Source organism: Manis pentadactyla, chromosome 1 (assembly GCF_030020395.1).
Source record: "Manis pentadactyla isolate mManPen7 chromosome 1, mManPen7.hap1, whole genome shotgun sequence".
NCBI lineage: Eukaryota > Metazoa > Chordata > Mammalia > Pholidota > Manidae > Manis > Manis pentadactyla.
Genome location: NC_080019.1, coordinates 117,965,893 through 117,988,780, shown reverse-complemented (window position 1 = coordinate 117,988,780; position 22,888 = coordinate 117,965,893). Strand labels below are relative to the sequence as shown.

General features: G+C 38.8%; 1 protein-coding gene across 13 annotated transcripts in view; it reads right to left on the bottom strand.

The window, feature by feature from the left end:
- Nucleotides 1–22,888, bottom strand: part of LPP (LIM domain containing preferred translocation partner in lipoma) — a 632,552-nt gene that overhangs the window by 476,815 nt on the left and 132,849 nt on the right. For 9 of the 13 annotated variants that reach the window (XM_036875183.2, XM_057501065.1, XM_036875184.2 and 6 more), the window contains one exon: nucleotides 2,085–2,148. The exons of the other annotated variants lie outside the window; for them this stretch is intronic. The gene's annotated coding sequence lies outside the window, so the exon portion shown is untranslated. The remainder of the gene's footprint in view (nucleotides 1–2,084; nucleotides 2,149–22,888) is intronic. 13 annotated transcript variants of the gene reach the window in all.

The window sequence follows — 22,888 nt, the reverse complement described above, 5'->3', positions numbered from 1 at the left end:
AAGTGGTAAAGATACCTCAAGACAAATGCTGGGCATAGAAGCTACAGGACATAAATATGCAAAGAAATAAAAAGCTAACCATTTCAAACAGTAAGGCTTCTCTCTCACTTACCAACTTTACATTTCCCTGTATGGCCCCGGAAGATGACTGGTTAGCCAGAGACGGGTAAGATTCCTCAAGGGAGGAACAACCTAAGACAGGCACAGTCGCAGGGGGGTCATCAGGTGAGAAATTGGGGATCAACAGAGGTGAGGCTTAGAACCTCACCCCCCCGTTCTGAGAGAAATCTTCTGCATACGTGGATGTTTTATTACCCTGGTCTAGCTTGGATTAACACATAGTCTACAGGCACACACCTGATCATCTACATTTGCTCTCTTACAACACTAAACTATGTTTTCTACCTTTATCTTGTATCTACCTACCACTTCAGCATTTTATTAAAAATAATAATAATAAAGAGAGAAATGTGGTATCCACATATAAATCAAGTATAAAAATCAAATGAGTATTCGTATTTGAACTGACTGTTTATAGTTCATAATGCATGAGCAAAACCGAAGGTTTCTGTGATGGCTGCCCTTGTACTGTTCACCATGTAAGAACTTATTCACTATGTAAGAATTTGTTCTCCATGTAAGAACTTGTTTGTTATGCCTCAGAAGATTGGAGACTGACGAAAATTAGGCTTGGGGTGGATTAATGATTGTGCATTGAGCATTGACTCCCCTATACAGAATTTTATTGTTGTTAACAACCATTTGATCAATAAATATGAGAGATGCCCTCACAAAAAAAAAAAAAAGTATACACTTCCAATGGTAAAATAATAAGTAACCGGGACGTAATGAATATAGTCAAGATATTGTAACAGCTTGGTATGGTGATAGCTGGCACCCAGAATTGTCATGTATATAAATGTTGAATCACTATGTTGTACACCTGAAACTAATGCAATGTAATATTGTGTGTCAACTACCCTTCAATAAAAAAATAATTATCTACAAAAAAAAAAAAACAAAAAAACTGTGCTAATGTACCACCATAATTTCCACTCAGCTCTAAATTGTCAACTCCTACAAATACGGGGTGGTGCCAACAAACCAGTTCCTTCAAAGGTCTATGTAAGTAAGTCTTGTTTACAGTTCAAGATGTTGGAAATAACAAAGGGATTATTGAAATATTCAGCAGAACAAATGTTTACTTTAAATGCTGATACTGATTTAAAATGCTAATATCAAATCCTTCTGCAAGTTGCTATTCTTCAGAACCTGCAATTAGGAACACCATTGACTGCTTTACCTCTTTTTTGCCTAAAACTTCTAAAAGATAACATAGAACACAGCAGAGCTAACTGGGAAGTGCAGGTTATCTACTGGGCAGCTATAGGAGATAACTCACATTTTGCAAATTTTACAACTACTATGCTTCCTTTATTTTAGTTTTTAAACTGGGCTACATATTCCAACTCAGGACAAATGCATTCTTCGGCCAAAAGCCTACTCCTTCACCCTGGCTCCCCAGAAGAAGGGCACACAGGCACAGTGGGTCCAGGGTTTCAAAAGACTCCATCTCATTTTCTGTATTCTTATGGTTGCTTTGTTATTGGTATAGCCTAGAATCCTGCCTTTGTGAGATTTGGCGGGGGGGAGGGGGAGGCAACAAAGAGACAATGACAGACAACTGGTACCATTTGGCCAGGTCACAGTGTAGTGAGAACTGCACTCACCAAGGGCCTGGCAACTGGAGAAAAAGGGCTCCTGCCCATACTAGCTGGGATACAATTAGATAAAACATAAGAAACATCCTGGTACACAATATATTATGGGAATGTAAATATTTCCTGTGTTGCCCAGAATTTTTGTGCTTTTGATATCATACCTTAAGGGCTAGAAATTGAAAGGGAAAATCAAATCAAGAAGACATAAAAGCAGGGCCGTTCACGAATCTTGACCATTTTTCAGGTTTTTGTGTTCATGGAATACCTCTGTTATTTCTTCTGTGGGGAGTGAAATCAACCTTGAACATGATTGGCTAAGATGCTTATTATCATTTCACCAACATGAAGATGCTGATCTCCTACCTCAAACAGCTAACTCCTGGAACCGTCAGTGGACACAAAGGTCAGCAAACTGCAAAGCCAGTGTCTACAAATGAAATAGGTAAAAGTTACTCTTAGGGACTAAGCTTTATTTACTCATAAATCACCATGAACTCTTATATCTATACAGCAGTTTCCAGTTTTGCAAAACATTTTCACATGCATTATCTCTTTTCACCCCTGAACAGCCCAGTGAAGAACAGGAAGAGATTACTCTACTCACATCATAGGCGAGGAAATAGAAGCCGGTAGAGGAACAGGGAGAAGGAGAAGGAACTAACATCTCTCTCACGATTAACTTCACAAATACCACGTGAATGAGTACTACTGTCCTCATTATATAGATGTGGAAACTGAAGTCCAGGAAAGCTACGTAACGTGTCCAAGACCACACAGTACATACATGGCAAGATGCGAGTTCAGGCTCTGCCTGCCAGGCCAGGGGCTTTCCTTTTACCTTAGCCTCTCCTAGGATATCAGGCTGTAAAAGCACAAAGACCAACAACTCACTGACTTGATCCACTATACTTGGTGGAGGAAGGAATAACAAAATAAAACAAGCTATGTGATTGACAGGAGACTGAGGAAAAATCACATGGGATTTAGAGCCAGTCAGACTTGTCTTTCTCTTACCAGTGGCCTTAGGGAATTTACTTAAACTCTCTGAGTGCCAATCCTTATATGTAAATGAGGATTATAAAGCTACTTCATAGCCAAAGCTCAGCGAAACTTACAAGATTTTCCTCCATTACTTCATATCTATAGATATGGATAATGGTGGTATGCAAACCACTAAAACATTAACATTTCTTCCTGAGCCCATGCTTATATGATCAAAGAATGTGGTTATAAGCACATGATGCTACAGAATATCTCTTGGGTATTTCTTTGATCCATGTCCCTAGTTTTAAAATACCACATTATTTGTCTCTGTCCATCTCACATGGCCTCACCTAACAAGACAAAGAACTTTTGTTGCAAAAGACAATTTCTCAAAATTTAAAAATCAAGAGGTTTTTAAATCAACCCCAAAACACAAGAGATACTGCTTTAGGTACAAGACCTCCAGGTATAACATTGATCATTCTAAAGGTTATGACTCACAGAGACAGAGCTCCAAAAGGACTGCCAGAAAAAGGGTATTTAATACAATGGATAACATTTATTGAGAAATGTGAGAACTCTGGAAAGTTTTATTCATATATCCCATTCTCATTTGGGACTCAAACCAGGTGAAGAACAGAACATGGTTGATACATTCTACAAGAAAGTCTTGTCAGATGTCACCAAAATGAAAACATTAATCAGCTTCACTACCCAACTTCACCAATTGTATCAATAAGGAAATCAAACTTCAAAACATCACATGGTTAATATGGAGAATTTAAAAATTATACTTTGTACCTTGATACCAAAACCAGTAAGGTCCCTTCATCTACAAGATGCAGCCTCCCATTTGGGAGCGCCCTATTTGGAGGGAAAGGAAAAAAGAGCATGTACACTATAAAAGTCTATTGTCAAGGCAGCAAAGCACATTTAGCATTGAGTCCTGCCTCACTGGCAAGTGAAAGGAGAGAGAACTTCACATCTGTGGTCTAACCAGAAGGTGACACATTACTAGCTGAGACAGATGGAGTGTTCCATGCAGGGTTACCATGAATACTTTCTCAGCCTCTCCACAGTGCAGTTTCAGAGATGCAACAACCTTGCAAACTATCAAAACACAAGCCACAGAAACAACAGAAGTTGGTACCACCGAATTTTCATGAGCAGCTTTCACCAGTTAAGTCTTATCTTAAGCAGTAGAAAAGCTGATGCCTTCTAGGTAAGAAGTTCACCAGCCCTCTTCACTTGCTTTGGGCGCCATGTGCCCTCAGTAACTCCTGGATATTTCTTAATGCATTGCAATTCTCCACTAGAACCATAAAAGCCTCTTAGAAAAACAAATCCCATTCTAGCTTCTCAGTAATGAATCCAGTTAACCTTAGCTGCCTCCGTATTTTATGACTACCGACACAGACCCTGGTGGGTCTGCACCCTTTGTCAAACCACCCATCCTCTCCCAAGAAAAATGTTCTCATCTCCAGAAGCAATTCCAACCAAAAATAAAGAAACCTGTATAATTAACCTCGAATTTGGAAAACTTCGACCTACCTTGAATCTCTGCAAAAGCAGACTCACCAAACGTAGTTGGGACTGTTATAGAATAATTGGTAATTTATACTCTATTTTGGGAAAAGCAGGAGAGAAAAGAATGAAACCCAGAAAAAAAGAGAGAGGGAAGAAAAATAATGGGGAATAAGGAAAGGTGCAGAGAAGAATGAAAGGACTTTCTTGTGAGAGATGAGAGAGCAGACATGAAGGGAGCAGAGAAAGCTGGACACCAGCTGCACAAGCCAGCGTTATCCTTTGAAGCGACGGCTGTAACCCAGGACAATTCTTAAGAAGCACAATCCTAGGATGATGATCCTAACATTAGAAACAAAGATCCCAACCAACTGGCACCAGAATGGATAAGACCAATGTAAAGACATTACAAGTATTATAGTACAAATGAGCAATATGACAGAGCCTTGTTAAAACTTTCACTAAGCCAATAAACGGGTCAACTCTTTAGCCCAGATGTTCTGAATAAGGGGTGTTATATTGAAAAGAGAACCTGAATGGGAACTGATACCTAGGTTCTGCTCTGAGCACTACAATTCCCAAATCTTCTGAAGTAGAAGTTTTATGAAATACACATTCTTCCTTTTTCCTTTTCACAGGTCTTGGCCATGGTTATCCCTAAATCACTGTGAAAAGGCCAAGAATTATTTTGTCTAGACTTTGTGCATTTGCGTAAGTTTTCTGTGGTGGTTGAGGTAGGGGAAGAGAATTACTAAGACTTCTTTAAATGATTGATTTACTTAAATCTTATACTCAGATTTGTTTAAATTAAACAATGTCATAATCTTAAACGTGATTATTAAGAAGTCTGTCCCCAAAAGCAACTAAATGTTAGATTAGGCCAAAGGCATTAGCTAATAATCACAGAATGTCCACCACTCCCATCATCAAATCCCATATGCACAATATTTTTAAATGCAGTCTTATGCCCGCCACCCCAAGATGCTTATCAAGAATACAACATATTCCATGGCATATGAATGATTTGGTTGTCTCATTAAAGTAATGTTTGCCAGCTTTTAATTGCTTCCCTCCCTGATTTTAATTTCCTCACCTGTCAGCGTCTATCAGAGGCACTGAGATCTCCTGACATGCTGGCTGATTGTGTTGAAATTAATCAGATTTTTAAAAAGTAAATTGCTTTGGCCTAAAGGTAATGCTCAGCTTCTTAATGTGATATTTATAAGGGTTCTATCAATGGAATTTATAATCTAGAGATTAAAGGAAAGTCTTAAGGAATCCTAAGCAAAAATATTATATAGCATATAAATTTCCAGCACTGGGCTTTAAAAAATTATTTAAAAAAAAATATCAGTAAGTGCTTATTGAACATATAGCACTTGCCAGCAGTCACTTTTGGGTAAACAGAAGACAGTAAGACATGAAGCTACCTCAGAAAGTTGGGAGGAACAAGTAAAAATTAATTAACTTGAACTCATTTTGACTGACATAGCTGACAATCTGGTCACTTGAAAGGTACACTTTGCATTTACAGTTGTGTCCAGGTAAATATCTCATGCTCTCACACAGATTGCACTCTCACACAGCTTTACTCTTCACCCAGTCCAGTGAGGTGAAGCCAGTATCACTGTTAGTCATGGTGGCAATATTCCCATTTGACAAGTGGCAAAGCTGAGGCACAGAGTGGGAAAGGGAATCATTCCTAGACCCTGGTTATAGACAGACCTGGTCTTGTTGTCTAAATAGAATCAGAAAATACAGCATGATCACTTTGAAGTAAAGAGAGAAAAAACTCTTGGCAAATCCCCCATACATAATTAATTATTCAGTGCTAATTCTTGTGCTAATATCTATCAGTAACAGTGCATAAGACGCTAACTTAGGAAACCCACAAGCACTGAGCTGTTCTATAAGAAGTAAGTGAAAAGACAGAGAAGCACTTTGTAATGTGTCCTGCCATCATGAGACAATTTTTGTGTATTTATGTTATTATTCCTGCTTTGGAATATGGAAATGTGCATTCATGTGGTAATTAGGTCCTGAAAGTGAGTCTATAATTGATCACATCTACCTTTTAGTTATTCTACTGGTTCTAAGGCCCCTAAATTAAACAGAAGAATGAAAAAGGTTACATGCAGGGCAGGGGAAGGGCTGCTGGGGGCAACACATGGAATGTAGACGTTAGTTTTCACAAAATGGCTTTATAAGCAAACGTAACCACATCCTAGTATGGGTCTTTTCTTTCCACTGGACTCTGATCACTTACTCAAACTTTAAGCATCTCCCCTGCTGTGAAGCTTTTTCTGACCCAGAAAGATTTGGTGAAGTGGCCCTTCTCAGACTATCATATGCCTAATTCCATATCTAGATAACTCAGATTATCACACTGGTTTACCACTTTTATTTGATTGTGTGTCTTGATGACAGTAATCTTAACCTAACTCAGTTTCTTGAACCCAAACCCCAAACCCAGCATCTAGCCCTTAGCAGCTACTCAAGAAAATGTTTATTGAATGAATGCATGAACAAATGCAAACATTGTTCTATGTAATTCTTAGAAGGCCTAGTTCAATTCATGTCATCTCAGAAGTGCTTAGTAAATGTTGGGTTGAACTGAAATTAATTGAACATTTAATTCCCAAAAATATATTGTTCAAGTACATGATTCTAAAAGCTGCTGAGTGACAGGTTTGGTGAGCGGTTAGGTCAACTGCAATGACTCAGTCATCAGGAGACCGTTAAAACAGTGAAGAAATGTTTTTCACAAGAAGAATAACAAAGGCTGGACATATGAGTAGAAATGTAAGCAGGAGCTGAGAAAATCTGCGTAGAGAAAAACAGTATTTGTCAAGAAAACCATGTTAAGTTCTAGACAAAATTACAAAACAAAAGGGGAAATCTATCTAGAGATGATAGGAATTATTTTAGGATTATAAATATGAATAAAATTCAAATAGGAAAAAATAGAGAAAGAAAGGGAAAGAGGCAGGGAGAAATTCTTGAAATAATTAATTCTAAAACCAAGTCATGTATGTTAAAAAAGAAAAAGAAATCACTGGATAGATCAAAGATAAATGAGTTAACAAAGCTAAAAGTAATATTTATAAAACATACTATGTTTCTGTACCTGAGCTAAGCATTTTATACATTTTAATCCTTAAAAAATATTCTTTGAAGTCACTATTATATCCACTCTCATCTTAGCAAATCAAAGCTTAGAAAGATTAAGTAATCTGAGTTCACACATCTAGTAAATTACGGTACTAGAATTTGTATCCCAGCTTTTAGACCCACAACTCAGATTGTTCCTAGTATCTAACAGAGAAAAGAAGTGGGCTTGAAAGAGTTGGATGGCATGATGGAAATCCAGAAAATGATGCAGACACAGAGAAGGAATAAAGAATATGAGCATCTAAACATTTTAAGCCCCAGGACGTAGGCAGCAAGAAAAAGACTGAAGGAGGATGGAGGGATCAGACCTATCTTTGAATATCTAAGGATGTGTCATGTGTAAGCCATATTATACTTTTGAGACATATGCAGTGTTAGAACTATTAGGCTGACACAATGGGCCCTGTAGTTTAAGAGCAAAGCACAGGAGAACTTTAAACATGAATCTATCCAGCAGTAGAACAAACTGCCTCACAAAGATTTGGAAGTGTTCAAGTAGAGGCTAAATGGCCATCTGTCAGGGAAGGCATGTGTAACATCCTGGCAGTGGGAGGGAGTCTGCACTAAAAGACAGGCCGTCATAGCTTTGTGTTTCCAAGATCTAGCTGCCCAACACTGAGAGAGAAACAAAAGCTCAGATCTCTAGGTAACAATTTGAAGAATGCCCTTTGAAGAAGAGACCCCTGGATTAAAACACCATCCATTCAACACATCTGTAGAGCACTTCTGATGCACCAAATACAAGACAGTCCTCATGCTCCAGAAGCTTAGACAAGGAAGCAGAGAACACATGCTGAAGATTTAGAACTGCTGCTAGGAAATCTGTGAGCCTCATAAGTGACTAGGAAAAACCATACCTAGAAATCTAAGAAAGAAAGAAGAAATGGTTTGCAGGTAACCAACAGAAGACCGTATCAGTTTTGTAGAAAGAAAAGGAAGTCACCAAAGGCCCAGGTTTAGGGAAGAGCTGATTAGCAGGGATGGCCAAAGGCCAAATCAGATTCACTTTAGGGTAACCAAGAAAGACATAGAGGGAGAATCAAAAGAATGTTAGAAAACAAAGTTTAACTCAAAAAGCTCACAGGTGGGAGAAAGCAATCAAATGTTGGATGAGAAACAGGAAAAAAATGGTATGTTGCAAAAGAACACTAAACACATTTGAAAATGAGAGAACAATACATTTGAGACTCTGCAGGCTTACATTAGGGGTTTATGAGGTTTACTCATTTTTATACAGTGTACCCTCTCTCAACCCCCAACCCCCCAGAAAGCTACTCTAAAGCAGGAAAGAAGTATTAAGGAGAAAATGTAATATCTGGGTCCAGTTAGCTCTATTGCCTTCCTCAACATCCTTCTTTACGATTTCCCAGTCTGACCAGTTTGTATTGAAGAAAACAGATTACATAAAATATAACATGAGCAAAAGCAAAGTTAAGAGTAATTTTTTATTGGATAACCTCCCTCCCATAAGGAATGAAAAGCAGAGAGGCAGGGAGAACCTTTAATAGAGAATGGGGAGGGGGTAAGAAGTTGTCCAGCAGATCACCTGTAGTGACATAACAGATAATGGCTATACTATACGGACAATTTCCCTTCCTAGGACTTAAGTTCATCTAGGTGAAGAAGGGAGTGGCTGCTTAAGCCCTAACTCACTGATTCCTTTTTCCCCAAAGGCTGGAATTCTAAACCAGAAAATAAACAAAAGCCAACTGCTCCTTCAACTTCTCTCAGTCTTGGCAAAGGCAAAAAGCACATTCTGTTGACAGAGGCAGCAGTGGTTACTGTTAAAAAGCAAAAGAGAGAGCAGTGGTGAGGACAGAGGAGGGGAAATACACAAAAGGTTTAAGAAGCCAAAAACTGTGGAAGTCTTCCCAAATAAGATCAATAATTATATATATTTGGCATCACCATATTCCCAAAGCAGTTCAGAAACATATACCTTGAAATTCCTGAAAATACAGGAAATCAAAAGAAAAAAAGAGGAACGGGCTAACTCGTGGGTCTTGTCCAAGTGCCCCCACTACTGAGTGCGGCTGCCTTGGATGGGTCTCCCCAGTGCTCCTCTCCTCTCCTCTCCTCTCCTCTCCTCTCCTGTAAAATCAAAGGACTGGACTCCATCAGTGGCTCTGGGTGTCTACACAGAAGGGATTCCTCTAGCCCTTTTCAGGGGTCTGCAAGTCTGTAACACTAACTAGTGAGATGTGAGGAGCCCTTTTCACAGAGTTGACATTCGCACCGAGGGTTCAGAAGCAATAGAGAGTAAAAGTAGCTGGAGTTTCAACATGAATCAAGGCAGTGGCACCAAAATGTACTGATAATCACTATACTTTTCACCACCAAGCACCCACAGTAAAGGGGATGGGGAGACAGTCTTACTTAAGACTCTCCTCAATGCATTAATTTTATTAAATCTCAATCCTTGAGTACATATCTTTTTTAAATTCTATATGGAAAAATAGGAAGCACACACGAAACACTTCTGCTGAATCCCCAAATACCATGTTTTTCTCCAGGAAATGCACTCATATGACTGAACTGAGATCTAAACTAACAGGTCTTTGCCTAGAATACCATTTTTATTTGAAAGAATAACTGATAAACATGGTCGCTCAGACTTGGTCATGTCAGGCATGCTCTCAAAAAAGAAACCAAGACAGCCTATCATTGGAAAGAAAATAACAAATAGTATTTATTGTCAATGATAAAATCCAAGTTTTAAAGTGAAAATGAGAATTTTGAAAATCTTGTGTCTGCTATTGTACCCTTGAAATTTTCCTAATACCTAAAATACTTTTTTGATGAAATCAGCAGATATTAATTAATGAATGTGGTTGTTCTTTTTTATGTTACAGAATGAAACATGTTAACATCTGGAAGACATGCAGAACTCAGCAAACCAATACTTTCCAAATGACCAATGCATAATGTTACACAATCATAGGTGGAGATCAATTCAAAGTGAAAACCAGATCAATGGATTTTAATCTAACAGAGTATTAAGAAGTGTATTGATAGGATTTCAGATTCCCCATTGCAACTGCACTTTAACAAACTTGTCAAGGTTTGGTGTAGTATCAAAAAGGAACCCCACAATCACCTCCTTTTTACTTCCTTTTCCAATCCTTCTGTAAATCCTTTCTAGATTTTCTTCATTAATTTTGATCAAAACACTAATCACAACAAACTGAATGCAGAAATACAAATCCAGCTGCCATTTTCTCACTTTTCTTTTTTTATGGAAAATGTACTTAGGTTCAGACAAATATTTTTCTTTAAAATATCTTCATTTCTGCTTTAATTGTTAATATGATGACCATCATTAGCTATAACTCACATAAACAAAAGATGCTGAGACCAAACCACTGGACTAGATGGGGTTTATGTCTGCTCCCTTCCTGCAAGGTACTAATCTCTTTGGGTTCTAAACCATTAGGGCAGACACAGAGTGGCTCAGCTCTACTTTCAGACCCTGCTACCTGTTCACCTTTACGCAGCTGAGGCTTCAGTGAACATTTGGAAACTGAAACATCTGCATGACTTGCCTAAGAAGTAGGCCATTCATCAGTAACGAATATCTGTTGTGTGTCTTCCATGGAAAAGGCACTGGTATTTAACAGGGGACTCAGAACAGACTCCAGAGTCCCCTACTACTTGAGGTACCCTCTTGGCCAAGAAACCTGTTTCTTTAAAGTGAAATAAGAATGCCAATAAGACCTTTAGGACCTATTTTATAAGATTACTGTGCAACTCCAGTGAAAGCTCCATTAAAGCGCTCACTATCCACAGTGCCTAGCATATAGTAAAAACTGTAAATCTCACCCATTGTTACTATAACTGGGATGTCTCTTACAATTGTTTGCCATGTGCAAAAAAGAAATAAAGACAATTTAGCCATATGTTATCAGGGGCTCAAAATCTATCCCACTTGCTGACACACCCAGCTCCATGAAATGTGAGAAGCAAACATACCCAGGAGTCCTCACGTCTCACCTCAAGAGCAAAGAGCCTGTCTTTGGCCAGGAATGAAAACAGTGATATAATAATAACCTGGGCACTGCTAAGTACCTAAGCTCTCTGACAAAGCAGTTCACACTCAGCACCATTCTCAGGATTGTAGTGATGACAAAGGACAAGGGGGAAGTGAGGATTGAAACCAAATTCCTGATTAGACAAGGCACAGGACTTTTGCTTGTTGTTTGTTTGGGCAAAAACTCATGTTCATTTTATCTCTACTCTACTTCATTTAAAACCTGAAAGGAATAAAGTTAGAGGAAAATAAGGGTGCTTGTCAACCCAAGGTCAAGCCAAAAGAAAAACTGATGCCTTCATATTGCTAGAAATAGATTACAGCTAGGAGAGGAGGCCCTTGATACACTTTTTTAAATTCAAAATATAACCTGGAAGAAAAGACACAGGCACACTTGCCTTCAATTTCTTTACAGAGATATAAATAAATTAATAACTAATTATATTGGGGAGGCCCAACTTCATTTTTAAAAGAAAAGACATGATGCCACCTTTATTTTACTTTATTCCATCAACTTTAAGTACAACCACTTCAAGTGTCAATATCTTACTACCCTGATAAGACTTTAACTGATGATACAACAGAATGATGTAAGTTATGCTTCCAGAATAATGTATAGAAATGATCATGCCCCCTTAACAGCACTTGGATCTTCAATCAGGAAATTCAATTTTAGCTGCAAAACTATGTTTTGGCAAAAGTGCAATTGAACTCAGTGTACTTGTCACATTTCTAAATATATTCTGGTCACCATGACAACAAGGGAGACTGATGGATTGCTTAAAAGAGTACGGTATATTTAATTGTCAGCATTTTAAACTGACTCAGAAAAATGCTGTGTGATAGGTCTACTCACCATGGTTACTGCCGCCTGAGTCCATAATAATAAAAGGTTCACATACGCACACTGACAACATGCGCACAAAGAACGTAAAAGTCAGGGGGCCCTGTTTTTCCAACCACTCCAAAGAGCAAACTTAAGTCTGTAGAAAGAAGTTCTCATCAAGGTGCCACTCAGGAACCTCTCTCCCAAATCATCAAGACTTACATCCATGACCGAGGCCACTAGAGCAGATCTTAAATCAAATTCCAATGCCTACTCCATCTTTTAGAATAAAGATAAAGATCAACTTCAGGTTATTTTCTCCTGGAACATATCTGGAATAAGGGAGGAGTGACTCTTTGTTCTTTCCTTCCTCGTAGAGTTGTTCCCAAATGGCAATCTTCTGGGACCCATTCATGCCCTAAACAACCACTCTGAGCACCTCTCCTAGGCCAAGCAAGCTGCTACAGGCTGGGGCTAACATGGCAACACACAGACCTGGTCTCCACCTTTTGGGAGCTGACGTCCCAAGACAAGAAGGCCACAAAGACGCAGATAAATAATCCATGAAAGAGCATGAAATGAATCCAAATGAAGTGATGCGTTAAGAGTTTACACAATGCAGTGCCTAATATGTGGTAAACACTCAGCAAATCATCACCATTATTATCATAACTAAGGTATTTCTCACCAAAGGTTTGCAATGTGCGTAAAGAAAACAAAGGCATCTTACCCAGGCTTTCAGAGAGCCCTGAGTGTTAGGTGGGATAAGACAGCAAGGTAATGGGAGGAAGCAGTGGCGAGGGTAGAGGTGGGCTACCTGAGCTATAAAGAAGATCTCTCTGGGAGATGGCATTTGGACTGAGTCTCGGAGACAGCCATACACAGAACCAGAGGAAGACCAAGTGGGAAAAAGCTTGGCTTATACACAGTCTGAAACGAGGTTTACGGTGTGTCTGTAGGTTAGTGAGGAAAGTGGTTAGGGATGAGAGGTAAAGTCAAAGGCAGAGTCCACCTCACAGGTCCTTGCAGGCCAAGAATGGTCTTTCAATGATTCTAGATACTATACGGTGATACTACAGAAGTCACTGTACAGTGGAGGCTGTGATATGATCCAATTAACAATTTCAGAAGACCTCTCCATGTGGCTAGAGAAGGCCACAGGGGAATCATGAGAGTATAGAGACTCCACTGCCATAGGCAAGACAATGGATGGTGAGCAGGATTGAGTCACTGTTCTCCTACTTTGGGCTTTTCCATGGCCCCATGCTTAACCACTTGCAAAAGAAGTAGTGGAAGCAATCAAAATCAGTAAATATTCTAGAAGTAAAATACACACTGGCCATCACCAGCTCTGAGTAAAGGTGATACAAAATGGGTTGCACATAGCCCTATAGCATAGTGGGGAATGTGATCCATGGTTTGGCAGATCTGCATGGGGCTTGAGATGCTGCATTTCTAAGCAAGCTGTGAGGCGTGTTCATAATGCTCCTGTTCCATGAAGCACACTTTGAGAACCAGGGCTCTAGGAATAGTCTGGAGGTAGGAACACCAGTAGAGCAGGAGGCAATGAGAGCTTGGTTGTAGGGTAATAATAGATGGACTAGAGAAAAGGGGAAAAATCCAAGAGATATGTCAAAAAAGATACTTTTCAAGATGAAGATAAATAATCTGTTAGTGAAAATAAAAAAGACTGTGGTGGAATTGATTCCAAAATTTCTTTAACAATATTGTTCACTATGTAGGTAATTTCTATCTATCTACCAGAAAGCTAGATCACAACTGGTATTTCCTGTAGCCACAGTCTATTGTTATGAGACAGGGCCAAGGAAAAATATTATGGTGACTGATAACAGTAATAATAACAGTAACAACAACAATCATTACTAGGAGCTTATTCTGTGCCAAACATGCATTGTATCTCCAGGTCTGATAACAACCCTATTCCTATCTCATGGATGACAAAACTGAAACTCAGAGACATTATGTAGCTCACCAAGAATCATTCCTGCTTCAGCTGGATTCAAACACAGGAATAGAGCCTAAAAATCCATGACCTTCACTTCAATTTGCCTAAGAAATTGAATCCATAGGAGAATCAGATGCCCATGTGAGGGCATTCATCCTCAAAGTCAGGTTCCCTTGGGGGTCTGACCAAGCTTCAAGACTGCAAGTGACAAAATTTGATCCACGGACTCTAGTAGCATAGGAGTAAAGTACCCAAGGTCAGGTGGCTGGTCTACAGCAAAACAGTAACTCATTCCATACCCTCACAAAACAAAATGGCTTGAGTCTTCTATGCTCATGCTCAGACGCACGTATCTATACTCCTTCTCCAGTGCTTCTCCACGGCCCTGTGTTTACCCTCACAACTTTATTCTGCTTTTCCTTTACAACTTTTTCTGCCCAGAGAGTAACTGGCTCTCTACATAGTGATGTGTTTGGAGTGAGGATGTGAGAAAGAGGCCCTCATTTGTAAAGATGCACAGTGAACGGTAGTGGATATTGACAAGACATCAGCAGATAAAAAAAGATGAGCTTAGACATTTCCCCAGCCCAGGAAGTGGGTAAGAAATGAGCCACAAGATCTTCCTTCTAATCACCCACACTGTGCTTTCCCAGGATGATTCACAGGTATGGCTCCACGGACCTGACAAAGGGGAACATGGTCAGGAAGATGAAAGGATGTTTTTATGCCTGCTCTCTTTTTTTATATTTGTTCCTTCTTGAGTAATAACTATTAATTGTGCTATGCGGGCAGTACAGAGATGAGTCTACCGGGAAGCCAGCACAAATCCATCAAGTGCTTTTAGTCCAAGCTTTTTAGAAGCAATTGCTTACCACATTTTCCCCACTCTTTTTCTCACAGCTAGAATTAAAGTGGATTTTACCACATTCACCCTAATGCCCTCCTCCCCCACGGCCAAAATGAAGACAAGATGGTTATTTGTCCATCACCAACAAAGTCACAAGACATGTGTGAGAAAACCAATTCTTTAGTGTTTATAAAGCCTAAATATTGGTCCCTAAAATAGATACCCCTCTTACATTAATATATGACAACCCTGTGAAGTAGATACCATCCAACTTGGACAGATGAAGAAATTAAATCTGAGATGGTAGGTTACTTGTCTAGAATTCAACAACTAGAAAACAGGAGAGACAGGAAGTAAACACAGGTCTTCTGACTTCAATGCCAATCCTTTTTCCTGTTCATCACAGCTGCCCTGTACATACTTTCAAGAGAATGCACAATCTTCCATTCTGTTCTGCAGAAGAATCCAAGCTTCAAGTACTTCTTAGAGATAAAGCTGTATATAATCAGACCTCCAACAAGCCTTTTCTAGGAATGGTGAGCAAAAAAGCCATCATAGATTCTTTAAGGTTTGCCTCTGACCAAGGAACATGTTCTTGACTATAGCTGGATTCAGTCTGCATGATGCCAAAAGTGGAATCGCAGATGCTCTAGTTCATTACAAAGCAGATTTTTTTTTTTTTTAGTGAAAATGTAACATAGTCCAAGCTTAAACTTACCTTTGATTATTATTCCCACATCCTCCATAGCAATATAGGTAGATGTTGGAAAGGATCAAACAAGAGGGAAAATAAGAATAATTGAGGCTCCAGGCTAGATAGTTTTAGGTATAATACTTGAACAAGGTGAGAGTTAATATGTGTAAATCAGCATCCTTTTATTACTCTCCCCTTACTCTCTGGTGAGATTAAGCATTTTGAAAAGATCCTTTACCATAAGCAGAGATGACAGGGACACCTGAGGAGAATGGTAATTAAATCAAGAAGTAAATAAACACTTAGATAAATGTTCCTTAAGTCTGGTGGCTGACTTAAGAAAAAGAGTTACCTTATAAAGGTGGATATTTCTCTCTTCCAACTATAAATATAGGGTAGCTTCATAAGATTTTCTCTTTTTTAAGTTACTTTGTTTTTCAACCAAGGCCAGTTAACCACCTTCTATGTACTAGTTAGTGTGTGGTTTGGGGGAGAAGGCTGGTAGAAAGAGAAAAGGACACAATCTTTATTTTCAAAGAGCTCAAAGTCTGGTACCTAAGGCCAGGCACAAAATGTTGTGTTTTTTTTTTTAAGTCAGCAAGTTATGTTCTCAATTATGAAAATACCAAATGTCAGATTCTTCTCCAGTCTAAGCAATACTGTAAAATGAGCCAATTCTTCTGAATTAGACTTTTTTAATGAAAATTGTGACCATTGAAGCTTTTCCCTTTAGTGCCAACATCATTAGAACTCAGGGGAGAACATAAGGCCAGTTTACTGTGGCCCATACCCAGGCTCTAGCCTCTGTCCAACAGAAATATGTGAGCCACATACATAATTTTAAATATTATAATAACCACATTTAAAAAGAACAGTGAAAAGAAATTTATTTTATAAATAAATCAACATGTGGCACAAGCCACATGTCAAGGGCTCAGTGTTCGCGTGGGTTCTGGCTATGACATTACACAGCACATCTCCAACCTCTCCTCAACCTTCACCTCCTGGTGAGTGAACAAAGTAAAACATTTGTTGGAGACAGGCTTTACAATAGATATCAGGTTATATGGACTCCCAACGCACATTCAACCCACCCAATATTACTAAATATTTCTCTCAACTATAAGATCTCAAGATCAAGAGAGTACAGGACACTGGTAGCAAACAAAAGAAAGGAAAAATGGCCCCATACCATATGTAAGGATAAGGAACAGCAAACAGGACCTAGAATTACTACCAATAAAATGGCAGCTTAGCCACTTTACACACTGGGATGCTGATAACGTCACATACAGGACCTCAAACTTTTGTGGCTTGAATGAAGATTCGTTTCCCAAATTCAGCCATAAGACCTCGTCTACCCAACTCTACTGCGTGTCCTCTGAGAAAAATGAATGGTAAGTTAAATTTCAGTCAGTATGCAGTGCATCAATATGTGAAGCTTCTAAAAAAACAAAGGTGAGAGACTCTTAACCTTTTCACATCTTCTGGTTTTGGTCCATGGATATTTTGCATAGGTGGAAATCATCCATAAAATTCTAATTCTCTTGTCAACTGTTCCTCCGTTACTCTCCATCAGTTATTCCTCCACCCTAGCAGGAGGGATGACTTTACCTGATAGTTGAATGGCTGACATCCATTAAGTCATATTAATCAAGAGAATGATCATCCCCAGAAATCACTGGGAAGGATGGATGGGGTTCACCTCTCACTGCTTCCTACTCTCCCTAGTGTTCTTCCTGTTTGGAGATTCATTTCTAAGGTAGGCCCCAATCCCTGTGTTGTTCAATGGGTAAGAATACACAGATCAGTACTTAGCTCTCCCCTCAGGCTGGCCCCAAGGTTACACCTGTAGGACAGACTGTAGCAAGCCCCAACATGGGCCTCAATCCTAACCACCTTTGCTAACTGAGCTTTGGGGGCCACCTGTTTCTGGCCCTCTATATTAATGAAGCAAGTAGTCTGAAGACTAGTTAATGATTGTCACTACTAATTTACAAAAGTGTCAGAGTTTTAGTAGTCCCAAACACTGGGCCTTTAGCTAAAACATAAAACAAAACTGATCACCAGCAAGACCAACATCTCAGTAATAGGTCCTCTTGACATCCTAGTACTCTCACTTACGAAGCCATGAGAAGGGCACTTCATGCCTATAGTGGACTTCCCAGAAATCCACCAGCTCTTTTCTAATCATGAGAAAACATCCAATAACTCCAAATTGAGGGACAGTCTACAAAATACCTGTCCAGTACACCTAAAAAGTATCAAGGGCATGAAAAACGAGGGGAGGTTGAAAAACGGTAACCAACCAACTAGGAAGACATGACGACTCAATGCAGTTGTACCCTGACTTGGATCATGGACAGATAAAAGGCATTAAAGGAAAACCTGGGGAAATTTGAATGCACCTGTAGTTTAATTAGCCAACTTGTACCAATGATACTTTCTTAGGTTTGATAAGGGTACTTTGTTTAAATAAGATACTAACATTAGAGGAAGCTGGGTGAGGAGTACACAGGACCTCTCTTACCACCCAGTTACTCTTACTAGTTACCGTTTTGGTACCTCACCAGGAAAACATTACTAGGGCATGAAGAACCTCAGGCTGCTTCCATTCAGACCAAAATTTAGATCAGGAAAAGAGCTGACAACACTGAAGTACAAGAAAAGGCATTACATAAAGTGGCTTCTTGTTTTTCTTTGTTCTTACAATAAATTAAAAAGCATTTCAAATACATCTGATTAAAAGGTTCACTGGAAGCTAGAAATTAGTTCAATTAAACAGACTCTTTTTTATTATAAATAAATAAAGGAATAGAATGAGAAAGGCCAAATTTGCCAAAAAAGAACTTTGTAATTTTAAAAATTCACATTTTTGCTAATTGTTGAAAAATATTCTGTCATATTTGGACTGGCTTTACAGAGAGAATCATCTCCCCAAATCATGTTTGAAGGTTGCAAAGGTTATATTGGCTCTGTTTTACTGGGAAAAAAAAACTTTTTCCATCTTTGCTAAGAAAGAAAAAAGCTTAGCCAACACATTCACAGGGTTTTCAGAGTCTGTACATCCCGACCAGTAAGTGCCCAATCCAGGCGTCTGTAAAACTATCTAACACAGCCTGCAAAGTACCTTTTCTCAAAGAATCATGATTTTTTTTTTCCTTCAAATCTCATAAGTCAGTTTTTCTTCAACTCAGTTTACTTGATTGAGCAAATCAACCAAAGAGTAAAGAATAAGAAAAATTAAATTCTTCCATCTTCCAGAAATAGGTAGGTAGCGTTAAAAAAGAGGCCCAAATGGAGCCAACTGCCCCCTATATCAAGACTTAATTACAGTTTCAACCTATTCCAGTAATGTGACCTTTTAATAGTTAATCAGAAATTTTCTGGTAAGTACCATTGAAGTAATCTGTCACATGAGTCTTCTCTATCCCCCCAAAACAAGGTGAGGTAATCCACATGACACAACCCTCTTCTCTTCCCTCTAAGGGATGGTGACCTTGCATAAAACTATTTTTTTTTTTTGGCTAATAAGTTTCTTGCCCCACCTTCTTTCCTATAAGAACACTCCATTTAGTGAAATTCCTCAGAGCATCTCTCTGTGCTGGATGGGATGCAGCCTGATTTACAAATCACTTAATAAAGCCAATTCGATTTTCAAATTTACTCCGTTGATTTTTTTTAACAGTAGGTAAGCAGGTAGTTAGATAGATAACAAGAGTAAAAGCTAAAGGAATTTGAGCCCAGTTTATAAGCTGAAGTCCCCTTATCAAGGAAAAGGACTATTGGAGACATTTACTCCTTCCCAAACCCTCAGCACTATAACAAATACCAACATATCCATGGGCATTTTTTTTTTGAATCTCAGTTTTAGAAAAATGTTTTCCCTTCAACAAAGGTACCAAGTGTTACAGAAACCCAGTCATGGAGCCCAACAGTTTTTGGATGAGTATAAGTGAATAAAGAGAGAGACAGAATTACCCAATTAAGCTCTTTCTTATCAGAGCCCTCCTAAACATTCTTCAGACATTCAGACCTTAAAAAGCAAACCCCAAAACAATTAAAAAAAAAAAAAAAGGCAGGCACCGTGAACCAGGTGCCACACCACAGAGCAGGAACCAGACAGGAACCAAGGCTCTTCCAGGCCCTGAGGCCGCTGCCCTCCCTCCTGGGCATTTGCAGGGCTTTGGGAGAGAGCTTCCCTCTGCGCTCGCTGTTTTCCCTGCAGCCTCTCTATTTGTGTCTGCCTGTCCTCCTACACTCCAGAAACACAGGGTCCAAAGCCAGTACCGGCATTTGTCTGACTGCCTCTCATCGCCTCTAAATCATTACTCTGCTATCACACACCCTGACTCTAGTCTCCTAATTCTTCTACCTCTCATTTTTCATTTGTACTTCACCATTGAGACTTCCAGTTCCTGAGATCCTCTTTTCTCCCTGTGTGCCATCCCCTCATGGAAGCATTTTTTTCTGTTCAACTGTCGAATCCATATACTCCAACATTTAGGCATTATTTGGGTCCTTTATCCGGCCCGACCCTCCCCATGGTGGATTAATACAACAATCTGCATTCTCACACCGACACTGGTTGTAGTACACTAAATATAACCTTAAGAGGCTAAAATACAAACAATGCAAAAATAACTTTAATAATAAGCTTCTCCATTGACGGTGTTGAGTTAATGAAGCATGTCCTTACTCATTACCTCATTTGCTTCCCAGGACCCTACCAGTAAATCAGGTACAACAGAATCAGACGCCCATTTAGCAGAAGGGGAAGCAAAGTTACAAAGATGGGATGTAATCTCCACCAAGGACTCACAGGAAACTGTCGGCATTGCTGGAGTCCAAGGCTCCTCACACTGGCCTGGGGCGCTTTCTGTTGCCCCAGGTACCCAAGGTTCCATGACCCCCTACACAAAAAATGACACACCAGTAATGGCAAGGACACATCTAAAACCTATGCCAGAATTAGACCAGCATTTTTAGTCGACTTAGAAAGAGGGAAAAAAACTACAAAAAAAAAAGTTCTCCAACTGACTCTGGTAGAGACTATTAGCAGAAATGTCTTGCAAAGAACGTGGGTGTCCTGGAAGACTCATCCTCGTCATCATTATAATTTCTAATTCATGCTGTGTGGGCAGGTGTCCATGTAGCAGAAACACCATTGATGCCCAGATTAGCAGTTTCATCAGGAGACTAGAAACTAAGTCTGAAATTCTTGGACTTCAGAGCCTGAATCACAGCTTTCCCCTCAGGGCTCGGCAAATATGCAGCCTGTGCCTTCCTAAGGTTATTGGGTCTGCCAAGGGAGGTAATCAAGTATCAGGTCCATCAAAAAATGAACACTGGAGCAAAGCACAGGAAGCTTCCTGGCAGCCTGGAAATACCACTAGATTCAGAAACAGAAGGCCGGAGTTGTAGTCCCACATCATGCCTCTAATTCACTGAGTAACTTTGAATGAATCATTTGCCTTCTTTGCATTTTTGTTTTCGTTCTCATCTAAAATTCAGAGTTTCTGAACTAAAACTACTGGTTTTCAAATGAGACAGGGGAGGAGGTCCGGAGGGAAAGCAGCCAGCAGCAGGGTTTTGGGCTTCCCCTAGCTCTGCAGCCTCCCCACAGTCAAGCAGGTCTGTTTTTCATCATTTTGCATTCTAGACCTGGGCCTCTCTCCAAGAGTTAACTTGAACAAAGGGCGCAAGCCCACAAAAATCATGGGCACGATCTCTGCTAACATTCTGATTCTACTCAAACATGCATTGCCCTGTGCTAATCTTTACAAAGATCTTTTTATCCAGGTTAAATTGATTTGGAGGGAAATTGTATTGGTAGATTTTAAAAATAAACCTATTCATAAAATACTCTGAAAATATTAGAGTGACTGTGCTTCTGTTTTTTCTAACTTTAACACATGAGGATGTCATTATTTTCTAATGCCTCCACATTAGTAGGTACCTAGAGAGAATGGCCAAGGGGCAGAGATGAGCTAAAGCAACAGGAGGGCACCCACCACAAATCCTATAATTATTTCACAGGGATTTATGTGTTCATACAAAAATATTTCTCTAGTACCTGCTATGTGCTAGGCATTATGGTAGCTAAAAGTGAATAAACAGATAAGGTTCCTGTCTCCATGAAACTAACTCTAATTGCATCTGCCATTAAAAAAAAAACCTAAACAGCTAAATCAAAAATATTACTTAATAAAATATATTGCATACAGCTAAAGCTATCCCTAGAGGAAAATTTGTAACTCATTTATATTAATAAAAAAGAATAAATAAAAAGATGTGACTTAGAAGTAAAGCTCAAATAGAAAAACAACAAAATAAACTTACGCAAAGCAGAAGAAACATTATTGACTATTTTAAAGAGAAAATAAAGAATAGGAGAGCCAATAAATACAAGAGCTTTTATTTTTTGAATAATATAAGTAACAAGTTTTTTGAATAAATAGCAAGTAAAACTTTTGTTAAACTAATCAAAAATGGGATAGAGAAATAAAGTGCAAAACTTTAAATAATAATGTGGAAATAACCATAAGCCTAAAGGAAATGAAAATAATTACAAGAAATTATTTAAATCCATTCAAATCAAATTGAAGTTGATGACTTCCTTAAAATACCATTAACAAAAGAAACCATAGAAGGGATTATAAAAGGGAATTAGTCCTATTACTATAGAAAAAAATGTTAAAAATTGTTATAGAACAAATGCCTCCACCCCTCCAAAAAAAAATAAGGGCACCTGGTCAAGGCAGTTTCACAGGGGAATTCTATCACATTTTAAGGAATAGATCATTAAATGGTATTCAAACTATTTCAAAAAGAAACAAGGGGGAAAAATCTTCCAAACTATTTTTATGGTGAATTGAGCATAACATTTATACTAGAATCTGACAATACTAATACACACATATACCCACACACCATTTTCAAATGACTAGAATCTGACAATGCTAATATACACATATATCCACACATTTTCAAACGATCTTATTTATAAAAATTGATACAAAAATTCTTAATAAATTACTGATCTCCAGAACCCAAGAACACTAAAAAAAAATTTACGAACTATGACAAAGTGAATATTACTTCAAGCACACTAGCATGATTTCATGT